The 16,851-nt window shown below is 39.4% G+C and overlaps 1 long non-coding RNA gene across 1 annotated transcript; it reads left to right on the top strand.

The window, feature by feature from the left end:
- The first annotated feature begins 15,554 nt into the window (after window positions 1-15,554).
- Window positions 15,555-16,432, top strand: LOC134095876 (uncharacterized). Its single transcript, XR_009940637.1, has 4 exons — window positions 15,555-15,639; window positions 15,825-15,935; window positions 16,088-16,137; window positions 16,360-16,432. It is a non-coding gene; the product is annotated as an uncharacterized LOC134095876 (long non-coding RNA).
- Window positions 16,433-16,851: the final 419 nt, after the last annotated feature.

A 16,851-nucleotide genomic window follows, 5' to 3' on the forward strand; every position in this document is an offset into this window, starting at 1 on the left:
TTTCATCCAGTCCTATAGTTTCAGAGTTCGCTGGTGCTATAGTGCCTGCCACTAAAAACAGTCTTACCCAGTCTATGGAGGAACAACCCCTTAAAATAGAATTGCATTAATAAAAAGATGCTAAAATCCAATTTTCATTGACTAAAACAAGACTAAAAGTCATTAGTTTTCGTCAACTAAAACAAGACGAAAATAAGACTAAAATGCTCATACTTTTAGTCGACTAAAACTTGACTAGACTAAAAGAGTATGAACGTGACTAAAACTGATAAAAACTAAAATGACAGCTTGACACAAAGACTAGACTAAAACTAAAACCAAAACAGGCCGCCAAAAACAACACTAGAGGCAGAGCAGTATATGCTGGCTGTTTAGGCAACTCGTGGAAGGCTACGCAATCATGTTTGATCGCATTATGCAGAACGTTTCCAAATGTTCGAATTCGCCAGCGTGCGTGTAGTTGTGTAAATAGAAAAGAATAGAATAGAATATATACTTTTTTGACACTATGCTAAATGGAACTTCAGCCATGGACTGATCGAGAATCAAACCGGCAACCGCCCGTCTTCAAGCCCAAAGCCCTAACCAGTAGGCCACAGCTCTACCCCCAAATGAGAGAAAATGTGTGTCTGAATTCTGAACCACGAATTCACATAGAAGTTAACTTAAAATGTAGATGTTTGCTCTTTTCAGCAGACATCGCAAACATAGCCTACAACATTCGCAAAACGGAGAACATCTTTCACTCATCATGTTTTTACTTCTCGCGCCTATGCCTGCTCAGCATAGCCTTTTTCTCTCTCTATCTGCCTCCCTCCGAGGAACAAGATGCTTCTCCCTAAATTAATGAAAATTGTTTTAGAAAGTAGCCGCGGTAGCCTGAAAAATGCGGCATAAAATCCTGGCTACTATGTTATTGAAACCAGACTAGGCGTCGTCTTTCCAGGTCCGTGATCATTTTCGGCTGCGCGAACATAGCCTACCTATTAAATGAATTGAAGTGAATTTGGGGAGTGAATTAGAACGAGCCATTCATTCTAGAACTTAGATTATCTGCCCAAACCCGAACTGCGGGCCGGTGTTACGGATCTCGAGATCCAACAACACCGGTGTTGGGTCAGAATTGTTCATCCCTCGGTTATCCATTGGGTCAGGCTCCTAATCACAGAACGCATGCCTCCTTTTTTAAAATAGCCTATAAATAACATTTCTAAGTAGCATACAAAATGTAAAAACGAAATATAAAAAATAAAATACTATGAAAAAGTTGAAAGTCAAGTTTGCTTAATGTTTGTTCTCTAACTCTTCCAGAGTTTTTTTTACCTCAAACAAAATCAACACAAATAAATGAACAGATAACTCAAACGTGCTGTAGCCTATGTCATAATGAAACAACCACAGACTATCAACACGGTCTGACACGAATGACACATGGCTTAGTGCAAACTGAATTTATGACTAAACGTTTTGATTCGTGCACGAAGCGCCATCTAGCTGTCATTATGTGTAAGTAACAGCGTCCCAGTCTGAGGACTCAGCGGTCTTTTGACCGCCTCAGCCGCGCTTTAAGTAGTTCACACCAGTGCGGCACTTCTAGTAGGACGTCAAAGCGGTCTCATGACCGGGGCGCTGCGCTTCTAGGTATAAGTGGGTCAGAACGGCACGGGATAAGGTGGGTGCCTTTAAGTCGACAGTGGCAGCGCTGCCTTGAAGACAACGTTAGGGGCTCAAAACACCATCGAGCCTCAAAGAGTTAACCTTTTCACTATCTGTGATGCAATGGAAAAATCTATTGTCATACAGTAGGGCAGTTAGCAGGAAGTGCATTTGATCAGTTGAACTGTTTACATCAGCACAGCACAGTCAGAAACTCGCTCCACACAGAAGAAAAGAGACAAATATCTAACATGATAATGTTTTGGGTTTTTTTCATGATGTTTGGGACCATATGTAAGTAAAACGAGTAACTTCACATTAGTTTTATATACACTGCTATATATTTTATACACACCCCTGGCGGTCGTGTTCTCCCTTTTGTCTTGTCGTATGTATGTCTTACAGTATATGTTGTGCGTCGTATATGTCACTATGCCTGCATGGAGAAATTGCCCCTCTGGGATAAATAAAGATTTTTTAACTGAATTTAATTAAATTGAATAAACATTCACCTTGTGGCCCTAAAATTCATATCAATTGTTAATTGAAGACTATTGAATTGTACAATATGCAATCTAACATGAATATAACTGCATCTATATGTATGTGTGTAATAGATGATATGATGTTTTTTTTTATCATCCCACCATCATTCACCATCTTCTTCACTCAGAGACTGCAGTATGGCTTAGGAGTTTTTGTGACTCTGTTTTTCTACTTGAAATCAATCATTATTTATGATTGCCCAATTGTGTACTATGTGGCTCTAAACTGAATCACCAAATGGGAAACATTCTCTTTATCTTTTTTTTAAGTTCCTGAGCCAAAAACATTTCAAGCATTAAATCAAAATTTATCCATGGCTCACCTACTCCGCCACCTAACATACTTAAGGTGACGGACCAAAAAAAAATACCCAAATTTGCACTGCATTGACTTCAGAAGGCACTGTTTTATTTTTGGCCTATAGTCAAATGCCTGACCTCTTTTGGAAAGCTGAGACTCTGTAGTTTCTTGAGAATCTATGTTTATCAATAACTGTTGAGTACTGGCACAGAGTTAGAGGCTAGAATATTGTTTTTTCTTTCTGGCAGATAACAAATATCTCTGACCTGACTACATTTTAGTTCTGAAAAAATGAGTTGCTATTGAACAGTTAAATTGTGAGCTTGTTTTACAGTTTTTTTCAATTGCTTACACACAATTTTTGAAACCGAGTTCTTTTTAACAAAATTTAAGCACAGCTATCCAAACGCCACACTCAGTTTGCGTAATTCCTAGATTCTTTGCAAAATGAAACACCTCAGTCAAAACATACACACTTCAGTCAAAACATACACACTTCAGTCAAAACATATACACATATTTGTAAAAATGCTATTAGTTGTCATTTAACAAACACAGTCCTCAATGATCAGACACTATTGCAGCCAGTTTCACACTGCAGTGATACATGCAAAACACATTTGTAAAAAGAAGAATTAGGAAATAGCATATGTGCTAGATTTTTGTCCAGACATTGTTATGTAAGGGATCATTTAGATGTCTAAAAAATAGTGACAACCCCACAACATTCTTCATGATTAGTTCGACATAGGGAAAGTGTACATAAGGTCTATAAACTTGCACTTGCACTGTACAACACTGAAGACTGCTGTAGACTGAATATGTCAAGTATTTCTTTCAATACTTACAGTATTTCTAACCATAATCAGTTACAGTAATCAACCAACAATGAAATCAATTAAACAAATAAAATCTGTAGACAAATACAGTTTTTTTCAATTGCTTACACACAATTTTTGAAACCGAGTTCTTTTTAACAAAATTTAAGCACAGCTATCCAAACGCCACACTCAGTTTGCGTAATTCCTAGATTCTTTGCAAAATGAAACACCTCAGTCAAAACATACACACTTCAGTCAAAACATACACACTTCAGTCAAAACATATACACATATTTGTAAAAATGCTATTAGTTGTCATTTAACAAACACAGTCCTCAATGATCAGACACTATTGCAGCCAGTTTCACACTGCAGTGATAAATGCAAAACACATTTGTAAAAAGAAGAATTAGGAAATAGCATATGTGCTAGATTTTTGTCCAGACATTGTTATGTAAGGGATCATTTAGATGTCCAAAAAATAGTGACAACCCCACAACATTCTTCATGATTAGTTCGACATAGGGAAAGTGTACATAAGGTCTATAAACTTGCACTTGCACTGTACAACACTGAAGACTGCTGTAGACTGAATATGTCAAGTATTTCTTTCAATACTTACAGTATTTCTAACCATAATCAGCAGTGTTGTGCACGTTCACACTCTTCAGTAACTAGTTCAAAGTTCAGTTCACACACGTGCAAAGTGAACTGTTCACGTTCATAGTTCACCATTTTTAATTTTGAACTAGTTCAAATTCAGTTCATTTGAATGAAAATCTGTTTCTGACGGAATATAGGCTATAGCCACCTGTTGTTCTCATCTAATTGAGAATGTCCGTAAATTGGGATTTATTTCGCTGGGCAGATACATTTCTTTTAGGTCTATGGCAGATACCGACGCCTAATAAATGCGGCCGCGCATTTATTAATAATTAATAATAAATGCGTCAGCTGTGCATGCCTGACAGCAGAAGAGTGTAGTTTTTACACCGGGAGTATGGAGGAGGCTGCCTTGCTGCACCTGCTGCGATGGAACTGTTCAGTGACATACTGTAGGGCTCTTTGAACACGTTATGCATCCCTCTTTCATCACTGACAAGTGCAGAATCTTTCCGCGATTGCATTTAGCAGCGGTTCTGTGTACAATGCATCATGCGTAACGTGATCATGGGTAATGTAGTAAGGTAGTGCAAAGCTGTTAGGAGTGGCGCCCGTGGGCAGTGAGTGTGACAACGACATACTGTTTCTAAATTGCCAGCAGATAGTGTCACTCGACTTCTCAGGACAAAATAAATTCCGTGACGTTCGTCGTTCATTTCCCAAAATCTGAGCGAATTCACGTTCAAATTCATTATTTACAAATGTGTTGCGTTCAGTTCAGCGTTCACAGAAAAATGAGCGTGTTCAATGAACACGTTCTTTTGAACTCGTTCATGCACAACACTGATAATCAGTTACAGTAATCAACCAACAATGAAATCAATTAAACAAATAAAATCTGTAGACAAATAAAAACTACTGCATAAAGTACATACACTTTGACTCTGAAGAGCAACTACTGCAAAAGCAGCAAGACTGTATAGCACACCTGAGTGCTGCGTTTTCAATTTTGCACATGTGTGCTTACACACCTGGTGGATGTGATTATCCAATTCGTTCATTAGTGTAGTCATTGGCAATCCGGGGCTTTGTAATGACAAGGAAGTAACCTCACAATCCTTATCTGTGTCTAAGGTGTGGAAATGTGTGTAGAGTTTTACAAATCACTGTGTGTAATGTTTTGCAAAAAGGGTGAAGCAGACATTGTGTGTAATGTTGTGCAAATCTGTGGAGGTGTTTTGCTCCTTGGAGTAAAATTTTGCTAATTGTGTGAAAAAAAATATTTTAGTGTGTAAACAATCGTAAAAAACTGTATAATATCATTAACATAATCTCTCTGAACAGGAATTATAATGAATGACTAATACTATTTGACATATTTTACTCTTTTAGATGCTGCTGAAGAAATAACAATCTATCAGCCTGACTCAGTGATCACAGCTCAGCTTGGGGATTCGGTAACTCTTCAGTGCAACTTTACCAAAGGGACTCAGTACATGTTCTGGTACAAGCAAAAGCCAGGGGAGAGGCCACAGGTGATGGTTCGGGCACATGTGCTATCAGACAGTGAGTTTCAGAGTGGGTTTAGTAAACTTGATTATAGCATGCAGAGAGGAGATGGAGTCTTCCACCTGACTGTAAAAAACACTACTACCTCGGATGAGGCCTCTTATTTCTGTGCAACTAGAGATTCATATGATACCATATTTGGAAATGGGACGTTTCTGGCATTGAGAGGTAAGCCAGGCATACTTTATATTTTAATTCAGTTTCCTCAGTGTTATCCATCCTCATTTCTCCTGTTGTGATGTGATATTAGTTGCCAATGCTCTACATTTCATTAGAACAAAATCATCTGTCTAAAAGTCAAAACTCCATCATTAATTCGTTTCGTTGTGTGTTTCAGAGACATACCGAATAACACATATAAAGTCAACCAAAAAATAGAAAGTAGACTTCCTCTTAAACTTCTTAAAGTTCTTGCCATTATTAATGAGACAACATGGAAATATGGCTTAATCCCAATATGTGTTTGTCGTGGTTTGACTGCAGATCACAGAAACCACAGATTGGATTTAACAGCAGTGATCCAAACGCCAGTCCCAGCACCAGCTCACTCCAGTGACCCACAGACTCTGGACTGTACAGTACTTACTGAAACCAGAACCGAAGAGGTCAGTGTGTTCTGGTTCAGACCTGCTTCTGGGGCTTCCCATCCTGAGATCATTTACGTTCAGAAGAACTGCAGCAATTCTCAAAGCTGCGTATACAGACTTCCAATCGGACAAACTTCTGATTCTGGAACCTTCTATTGTGCTGTTGTCTCTTATGGTCAATTATTATTTGGGAACCGAATAAAACTGGATAAACAACATACAGGTATGTCTTAAAAATTTATGAAAACAACGTATAGTACACGGTGGTAGCAACGCCTGCAAATGGAAAATAAAGTGCAGTTGAAAAAATGTGTACGTTTTTACAGCAAGGGAAGGCTAACATACATTGTTGGTTTATTTAAGCTTGGAGATTAGCCTTATTTCACTCTATCTGACTCTCTTGGACACACTCTGACTCTTGCACTCTCACACAAAGAGACTTTCACTCACCACATTCACACACATTCAGACACACATCATCCACTCATTCGCTCACACGCTTTTCCCTTTTCCATGCTCTCACGTTCAACCTTCCAAACTCTACTCTGTCATTTCTGACATTTCCACCTTTACAACAAAAAACAGAAGCCCTACCATATCCCCAAGACACTTTTTCTGTAAAATAAAATGTAAGTAAATGTATGTATTGAAATTGCATTTGGACTTGGAGTCCATTTCATGTTTGCTACCCATACAAGCCTGGGTCATATGTTTAAAATATAAGTAGGCTAATTAATCTGCACTTCCTTTGGTCCATTGGATTTTTTTAATTGTATGCTACTTTGGTAACACTTTACATTACAGATCAGTAATAAGTGGGTAATGTTATGGTAATATATATGCAATTTCATGGTAATAATATTTTTAATTTGGAGAGACGGGTGCGCACATCCAAAAAAGTTTAAACAGGTGCCAGACAAATAAACGTGTCAAGGTAAAGGTGATTATCTGCACACTGCAATGGCTCCAAAAATAATAATATTTTTAAACCACATATTACAAATAATTAATGTGTGGTAATGTGGTTTAAAAATATTATTACCATTAAATTGCATAAATATTACCATAACATTACCCACTTATTACCGATCTGTAATGTAAAGTGTTACCGATACTTTCATTGGCTCATTTGAATAATCTGTCATATTTCACATCCTTGTATGCCAATAAAAATATCTCTATCTTAGAATCCATGGATCCTGTGGTTGTTAGTTTGGCGGTGGCACTGGCTCTATCTATGGCAGTGATAATCTCTCTGGTGTATTTTAGCTCTACATGGAAACAAAGTGACTCCAAAGGTGAGACATTTCCAGTTCCACGGAGTTAAGTAAAAGCAGCATGGTCTATTATGAATTATGCATTCTTGAGGTATTGGTGTGATTCAGAGGTTAACAACTGACTTTCTTTAACTCTCTCACCTGAGTAGGCATTTCCCTGGCTCAGAAGTCTCTTGCTGAACTCTACACTCAGGTATGACAACTTTGCTCATATAATACATACTGTATATGAAGAGTGCGGATAGGCTGGGTAAATCCAGCCCAATTTGCTGGTGATTGGATTGCACCCTGTAGCTCAGGCAGGAAACCTGCACGTTTATCTCTCCTGCTTCTGTTACAAATTTGCAGTGACCAATCACAAACTGGCTTATCCACCTGTGCATCCAGGTCATTGGCCTGCATGGTTGCAGGATTATCCATGCTTACAGGGTAATTTGAACTCTGGCCATTGATCATGCCTCTTGTACAGTAGAAATACAGTGCATACTTCCCAGACTAATTTTCAATGTCAAAAGAGTGAACATGGTCTGGTGATAGCCAGACTAAAGCTCAGAGTGCAATAGCCTCTAAAAGCCGCCTCTGTCTAAAATTAGATAGCGATGGTGAGTGAATGCTCTCCACACATAGTATAAGCTAATCAAATAATTTTGCTTCAAAACCCTCTTAATACCACACTCTACCTGGCCTGAAATATCGATTTATGGGCAAAAACCTATAGAAGATGTAAAATATAAAAGAAAAGTGGTCAGACAGATTTAGAAGGTTTTGCATCCGAATTCTTCATACAGTATATAGATACAGAACAGTATATAATTTGAATATATCAACTTCATCTAATTTCATTGGATATAAACATGACTTGCACAAATGCTCAATTTCTGGTTTTAATAATCATTTAGATGCAACTGGATGACTTAAATTTCACAAAGGTGGTTTACAAGATCAAGGCCCTCAAAGTTCAAAGAAAATGAGAAAGGAACCAGACCCCCGGCTTCAAGCATGAAAATCTGAAAGGCTGTTACACAAAGTGGATCTCAAAGTTATACTTTGTTAGAGGGAGAGACACTGTATTGATTAACTATATTGATGAACATAAAGAAATCTACTATATATTTGTTTTTTTCCTGTGTGTTGCCAGATGCATTTGTGATGATATACAGTGATTTACAACATCAAGTCTTAAGCCCAATTCACACCAAAGATTCCCCACGTGACGAGACTGAGTTGCAGCGGTGTGAATTAAAAGTTGCACGTAGTTGCAAGCCGTTGTAAGCCGTCGCAGAGCATTTAACATGTTGAGTCGCAGTCGCAAGGTTTTAGAACGTCGCGTCTCTTCTTGTCTCGTCAGGAATCTTTGGTCTGAACCCTACTTTAGAAGGAAGTGTAACCTCTTGTTAATTTCAGTTTCATTTCCTGTGGCATTCTGGTATAATAACATGTTGATATCACTTTAAAGTGCTTTCGGTTGCACTCTGTGCATGTTAAATTTACTATACAAATAAAAATGACTTGACTTGACTCGACTAATGTGATGTTAGTTCATTCATTAAAATGTCCCTCAGCAGCCATAGGATGACATCAAAAAGTGGTCTCTTATTTTTTTCCAGAGCTGTAAATGTAACGTTCTGCCATCAACTCTATATGCATGCTAGCTATCTCTACCTTCCTCATTGCTGTCTCGCACATCAAACAATTATTTCACTGAGTGTCAGTGAAGGAACCTTTCTGAAGCTATACTCCTACCAAAACAATTATCAAACAGATTGTGTAACCAGTTGGGCATGTGCAGACTGGTTGTTAGACCACAGTTTCCATGCCCAACTGGTTACACAATCTGTTTGTCAATCTGTTTGTTAATATAGAGTTGATGGCAGAACGTTGTAACATTTATGTACAGCTCTGGGAAAAAATAAGAGACCACTTCACATTTTGATGTGCAACAGACATGCACAGCACAACAACTGATACGTGCACTGACTAGCATATCAAATACTCACCAAGGAGGTAATGTCTGCATTGTAAGGGTGCCAACTTCAACCCAATCAGACTGACTGAACATGCATTTTCATTGTTTTGTTGAATATTTTAAATAAAGTGTGTTTGATTAAAAAAGTAGTACTATTGTCATCTCCTTACATCACAGTCTTGGTTGACTAATTTACTGTTTAAATGGATTTATTGCCAAAGCTATGGGTCAGCTAACCTGGGTTTCCCATACTGCCTTGCGCGGTGATTTCTTTCACGCTGCTAAGGCAGTCTGGAAACTAACGCCCCCATGTTCGCCTGATGTTGGAGGCCAATCACAGAACAGGGGAGAAAGCAAGACCATGAAGAGCTATGCAGAGACGCATTTGATTGACATCCGTGGCGCCCAATGAACGGATCTGGGCATTTTTTCAAATACGAGAAAATGAACGTCTGGTTGCCAGACCACGTCTCATTTGAGAAGTGGGAGGCGTTAGCCAGGCTATGGGTCAGCAGGAAAACGTCATGATATTAAAGATGCCACCAGAGTGTAGCACTGTAGCTGCCTGGCTACCCTAACGGTTAGCTGCAGCAACTCGAGCCAAGTAGCCCCATTTCTTTTTTTCTTTTTTTTGTATCAACAGTATAAGGTCGCCTCGACAAACCAAGATCCTTTAATTTCTCCTTTAATCCTTCACTGCGGTTCAGCCTGGCACCCTCCACTTAGTGCTATGACATAATTCGAACTGGACCAGAAAATAATTGTTATCTCTCCATTGACTTTGATTTTTTGTTTGGTCCCATGGATCAGAGACAGAAGGGCAGGTCTTTACACTCTATGAGAGCTGAATTAGGAGGCTTTCTAATGAGGAGACACAGAACTCAAATAATCCAACATTGAAATGCATGGTGTTAGCCTGGTGTAGCCAACACTGTTCAGAATATGAGTCTGAACCGATGCATTGGGACGTGATTATGTCTAATTGTTTCAACCGAAACAAGGGGAAAATGCATTTGTACACAATTTGATAGACCTAACCAATCAGCACAAAAAACACATGTTGTGGGCACAGACCAATGTCAGTATCAATCATGCAGTGTCTACTTGTATTTAGTTCTGACTTTCACAAGTGCTTTCAGATCAGCACAGCAGCTGAAACGAATGTGCTGAATTCATCTGCTGGCCACAAAAAGAAGTTACACCTCTGTAACCACAGCCAATCAGAAAGCCTCTGTGTGGATAAAGCCTAAGGGCTGTTTCACACCAAATGTGAGGCATGTGCATGTCAGCTGCCAGTCCACTTTCACTTTGTTGGAGACTAGTTCAGGTTGATAACATCACCAAAGACAGGTAAACATCTAGTGACTTTGACTGAAAGAGAATAGAGCATTCACACTAATGGCAATATGACAAGATAAAACTATAGCGTTAAAACCATAGCGGTACAAAATATGACCGCCACTCGGTTCCGCACATTCTCTCCACAAAAATAAATGATGCTTGTCAGCTTCTCTGTCCTCCTACTGTATCTGTGCAATTTATAGGCAAATATCTCCTCTTGCAGCTCATGTGTATATAAACTACTTGTACCGCAAAGCGATACACAATATGACCGCCGCTCAGTCCTGCACATTCTCTCCGCAAATATCAATCACGTTTTTGTTTCCATCGCCTACTCCATCCCTTACTGCAACTTTTATGTATGTAAATGAATGTGTGCGCATCTCACAAAACTTATGTAAAGATGTGTGTGTGTGTGTGTGTGTACTGTGCATCTGTGTGTGTGTGTGTGTGAGGGTGTGTGTGTGCATGCGTGTGGGCGTGTTTGTGCATGTGTTTGTGTAATTTGTTATGTAAATGTGTGTGCTGGTGCGTGTGTGTGTATTTGCGTGTGTGAGGTGTGTGTGGGTGTGTGTACTGTGCATCTGTGTGTGTGTGTGTGTGAGGGTGTGTGTGTGCATGCGTGTGGGCGTGTTTGTGCATGTGTTTGTGTAATTTGTTATGTAAATGTGTGTGCTGGTGCGTGTGTGTGTATTTGTGTGTGTGTGTGTGTGTGTGTGTGTGTGTGTGTGTGTGTGTGTGTGTGTGTGTGTGTGTGTGTGTGTGTGTGTGTGTGTGTGTGTGTGCCTGTGCTTGTCTGTGTTTGTGTGTGTGTGTGTGTGTGTTCCTGCATGTTTGTGTGCGCATGTGTGTGTGTGTGTGTGTGTGTGTGTGTGTGTGTGTGTGTGTGTGTGTATGACCATAGCATCCAGCACCCAGAGCAACCATTCTCTTTTAAAACATATATATTTGGAAACTAGTTGATTAAAGGTTTCTAATGGTGTCACTTATATGTTTCTAGGACAAAAACTAGCAGAGATTGAGATCTGTGTTTGGAACAGTTTTTCAAATCCCCAGGGGGGGATTTAGACTCCAGAGGGTTAATACCACCATCTACAGGCCGATGGGTATACAGTCCTGAATGTACACATAAATCCATTTATTTTATACCCCCCATGGATGAAATTCCACAAAACTTGGCAGACTCCCAGAGGGTGTCAGGTTAATCATACACATGAAATTTGGTGCAGTTCATAACATCTCATCTGAAGATAGGGGCAATTAAAGCAATATTACATTGCATTTTCAATTTTTACCATGGGGGTGCAAATCACAAATGACTGGTTATAAGCTAAGTTGATGCGAGCTCTTCAGACCAACATACCATAAACATTTTGTCATCCTCGGTGCCACGGTTCAGGTAGTTATGTAGGAAAAACTGCAATTTTTGGACTTCGGGCGAAAATGTTCCGCACGAGTCTACTGGGGCTACATGCCCACCAAGTTTCATGTGCCCCGGTGTTACGGTGTCCTGGGAATCGAGATTCAGAACCGATGATGGAAAAACTTTGACAACAACTTTATGACCGCTTCGCTAGCTACGCTAGCGGCGGTCATAATTAATATTCCAGAACAAAATTACTTTGTCACTATTATTTTTTTTTAAAGATAATTTTTTTGGCCTTTTTATGCCTTTAATTGGACAGGACAGTAGAGAGTATGACAGGAAACGAGCAGGAGAGAGAGTAGGGGTGGGATCCGGAAAGGACCACGAGGCGGGAATCGAACCCGGGTCGCCGGCGTCCGGTGCAGGTGCCCCAGCCAGTCGCGCCACGGCTGGGGCCACTTTGTCACTATTATCATCATTTAAATTATATAAAACATTATATACATACAGTATATATAGAGGGAGCGAGAGAGAGTAGTAGCGTAGAGGCCATAGTGATTGTCAAAGTTTTTTATTTTAATTTTTTCATTCTTTTTCCTCGTCATCTACTTCCTCAATTGTTGGTCAACAATTGCTGGGACACCGAGGCACATGAAACTTGGTGGGCGTGTAGCCCCAGTTGACTTTTATGGAAAAAAATGTTTGGTACCTGGGGGTCATTCAACCTCCGCGCTGGCCACCCCGAAACCCAGATGAAATGTTGTGAACTGCACCAAATTTCCTGTGTATGATCAACCTGACATCCTCTGGAAGTATGCCAAGTTTTGTGGAATTTCATCCATGGGGGGCTATAAAATAAATTCATTTATGTGCACATTTAGTGACCGTTAACCCATTGGCCTGCAGATGATGCTTTTGAGCGAAGGTTTACACACACGTATGCAGAGATAAACATACATTCACAGATTACACACACACACACACACACACACACACACACACACACACACATACACACACGCACACATATGCACACACACATCCACACACGCACACAAAAACACACACACATTCACACACGCACGCACACACACACACACACATCCACACACACACACACACACACACACACACATACACTCATATACACAAAAGCAAACTCACACATGCACACTCTCAGGCTAGCTCTACACGACAACGATCTGAACACAATCCGCAAAAGTGGCGTTGCGTTCCCACTTTTTATTTCGCGTTTAGACGAGCGTCTTTGGGTGGAAATCTGCATGCACACGGTGACGCAAAAGTGTGTGAAATTTGATGTAGTATGCATGCCAGGTGGCTAGGTGATACTGTGGAGCACTGCCATATAACAACACCAAGAGCGCGCGCATGCGTTGAAACTTCCTTCTACTTTTCTCCGTAGTAGCGCGAAATAGCCATAGACTTAAAAGAAAATAGCCCACCGTCAAAAACCAAAACATGGCGAAGAAGCGAGGCAAGACAGACAACTTTGTCTGGACAGACGAGGAGGTCGAGCTATTGTAGCAAACGACGTTGGATCACAAGTAATTAATTTGCCTTCTCTGTTCTGATATATCAGTAATTACTCTGCTTATTTGCTGAAAGGACTCCTGAATTGCTATCAAAGCAGCTAAGGCCACTTGAATGTCTGACTGATGGAAATAATCCGACATGTTTGTTATTTTTTGGCTGTACTGCACATGTGTATGACGTCAACGCGTATGCGAGGATAGCCAGCGTGAGCAGCTCAGAGCACACTTTTGCGTTACGCGACGGTGGAGCGACGGTGGAGCGTCTTTAAGATTTCCACTCTGGAGGGTGGGTTAATTTTTTTGCGTTTTTAAGCCCCAAAAACGCTGTCGCCGTCTAAACGAAAGGCACATCTGATAAAATATTTTGTCGGTTTCACCTGGGAGCGTTGTCGTGTAAAGCCAGCCTTAGTTATATACACATGAGCTGCAAGAGTAGGAGATATATGCATATAAACTGCACAAATAGGAGATACAGGACAGTTGACAAGCGTAATTTATTTTGTGGAGACAACGGTCATACGGCGGTCATGTTGTGCACCGCTATGCGGTACATCTAGTTATTATTCCTGTGAACGCTTTGTCAATGTATCATATGGTTTGTCGTGCCAATAAAGCATATTTGAATTGAATAGTTGAATTGAGAGAGATTGTATACTGATCACTATCCTGAGTCTCTGCAGTAGGAGTCGGACCCTCTTCTGTTACCGTTACCCACCACCAGAGAGAGAAATCACCATGATATGTGAGTGAATTTAATTGCTTCTTGGGTTATTGAAAATAGTAGAGCCTGTAAAAATATAGATATTTTCTTTAATTTAGTAAATCATTGTCATCGGCGCAACGGTGGAAGGTGAATTGAACCCACAACTTTCTAGGCTACTGCATGCTGGCCAAGCTCCTTAGCCACCATGCTACCACTGCAAGTAACTAAATGCATTCTCATTCAGCAGCACTGTTTAAATTCATTAGAATACCTTCAGTTCTTTTTTTGGATACTGTCATGGTTAGTATAGAGTGAATATTACATAAACCATGAGCTGTTTACACAAGCATGCAGGTCATCTATTGTGCGCGTATGACTGGGAGGTTGGATCTACTGCTTCATCAGTGACCTCACATGTTTGTCCCTTCACTGATTGGTTGGAAAATTCAACAGGAAGTGATAATTATTTTTTGGTCAACTATTTCAGTCTTTCCTTCAGTCTGAGGCCATTTGCAACTGAGACACCAGCTGGATCTGTTAACATTAAATACAAATGGTCTCATTATCTTCAATATGAAAAACGTGTTTTGGATCTTTGTATTCGCTCATCTAAAAATGTGTAAGTTCAAATTACTACTTGTTTATGTTCATTTTCAATATCATATTTTTCTAAATATTCATAATATGTTATTATTTATTTTTTGATAATGGAATTGTCTGCATTTCACCATGGATATTGAATATGTACACTATAAACCATCACATTGCTTTTTTGTTCACTTTTTCACTTCTTTAGACGCACGCAGTGAGGTTGTCCAGTTAAGAGAGGCTATAAAAGCTGATGCTGGAGATACAGTGACTTTGGCATGTTTTTACCCTACGACATACAATTTAGAATCAAAGCACTGGTACAGGCAAATACTGGGACTAAAGCCTCATGCAATGGTTAGATATCGGGTAGGCAATGTGGCATGGAATCATCTGTTTAGTGAAGACTCTAAACAAGGTCGTATGACAACACAGCAGTCAGAGAGATCATTTAATTTGACCATCAGAAACATCACCTCATCTGATGAAGCAACCTATTACTGCTCAGTCACAGTTTTTGAAGAGACTAATTTTGGAAATGGAACGTTCTTGACAGTCACAGGTAAGGCATATGGGCTATAGATACAACCAAACCCTCAGTTTATTGTGTTGAGCATATGTGACCTAATATGAAGTGATGACCTCCTCTGAATTCATAGGATCCAAAAAGTCCTACAGTATGAGCATGCAGCATTCTTCTGTGCTGTCACCAACAGCTGGTGTGGACAAATAAACAATGGAAACACATCTGATTTGAACACAGGTATTTTTCTCATAAAATTAATATTGAATTACTATTGAGGCGGTCTTAAAGTTAAACCAATAGGTACCAATATGTCCCTCTGATATGACATGTTCCTGTGTTATCAGATGATTCTGCACATGTACTGTACGTTTTTAGACATTTTAGACAAGAATTGTACTAACATACATGTTTTCCCCCACCAGACACAACTGTTGATCCTGTTGTTTGTGGAATGGCTGCTGTTCTGGGACTAAGTGTGGTGGTCATATTTTACTTGTTATATTTACATAGCAAGGAGAACAGCATTGGAGATGGTAAACAGCATCAGTAGTTTCTGTACGGCACTCCTGGTAAAATGGCTTACGCTCATGTTTCCTCTGCCAAATGAAATCTAATACATTATACACAACTATGAAAACTACTTAGCTTCTTAAAAGCTTCTAAGATCAGTTTCCTATGTCAACAGGGTGGAATTCTCTGGGACAGACATCTTCGATGACAGCATTGTCAGCTCAGGTATAAGAAAAAATAGGGATGTAAATTTATCCCTAAATTGTCTTTTCTTTCATAAGTATTTTTATTGACTTTTTCATCACAATTCAAAACACACAATTCAATTGTTCATTAAAACTTACTTTGCCTCAATTTTAACATGTGATGATATGATATACACAATAGACTACTAATTGTGAATACTGTTACTGTGGTAACACTGTCCAAATATCTTTACATATTTAGGTGCATATGAATGACTGGATCACCACAACGGTGGTTTATAACATCAAGACCTTTAAGCAATGATTCAATGAGCTCGTCGGAACAGATGGTATCCTCAAATGGATCAAAATATTTCCTTAGATGCTTTATTTTGTCGTATTTGTCATCACTATTATAAAGACGCATTAGTCTGCTTCCTTTAAATCATGTTTAATAATCAGCTAGACTAACAGGCAGACTGTCCTACTGTATTCAGCATTGATGCCTACAACTGCTGTTGTTTAATATAGAGCTGTATTGAGGATTGATGCCTATAACTGCTTTTTTAATATAGCACTCAAGATTTTGTTAGTTTGAATTGCAAATTTTAGTTTCTGATTTTAAGTTTGCTTATATTATTTATTCATACTATATGCCAGTGTTTCTCAACCTTTTTTCAGTCGCGGCACCCTTTACATGATTGAAAAATCTCAAGGCACCCCAAACTTTTTTTAAACTCATAGGTGAACGCGC

The sequence above is a fragment of the Sardina pilchardus genome, chromosome 11 (genome assembly GCF_963854185.1).
Source record: "Sardina pilchardus chromosome 11, fSarPil1.1, whole genome shotgun sequence".
In the NCBI taxonomy this organism is placed as follows: Eukaryota; Metazoa; Chordata; class Actinopteri; order Clupeiformes; family Clupeidae; genus Sardina; species Sardina pilchardus.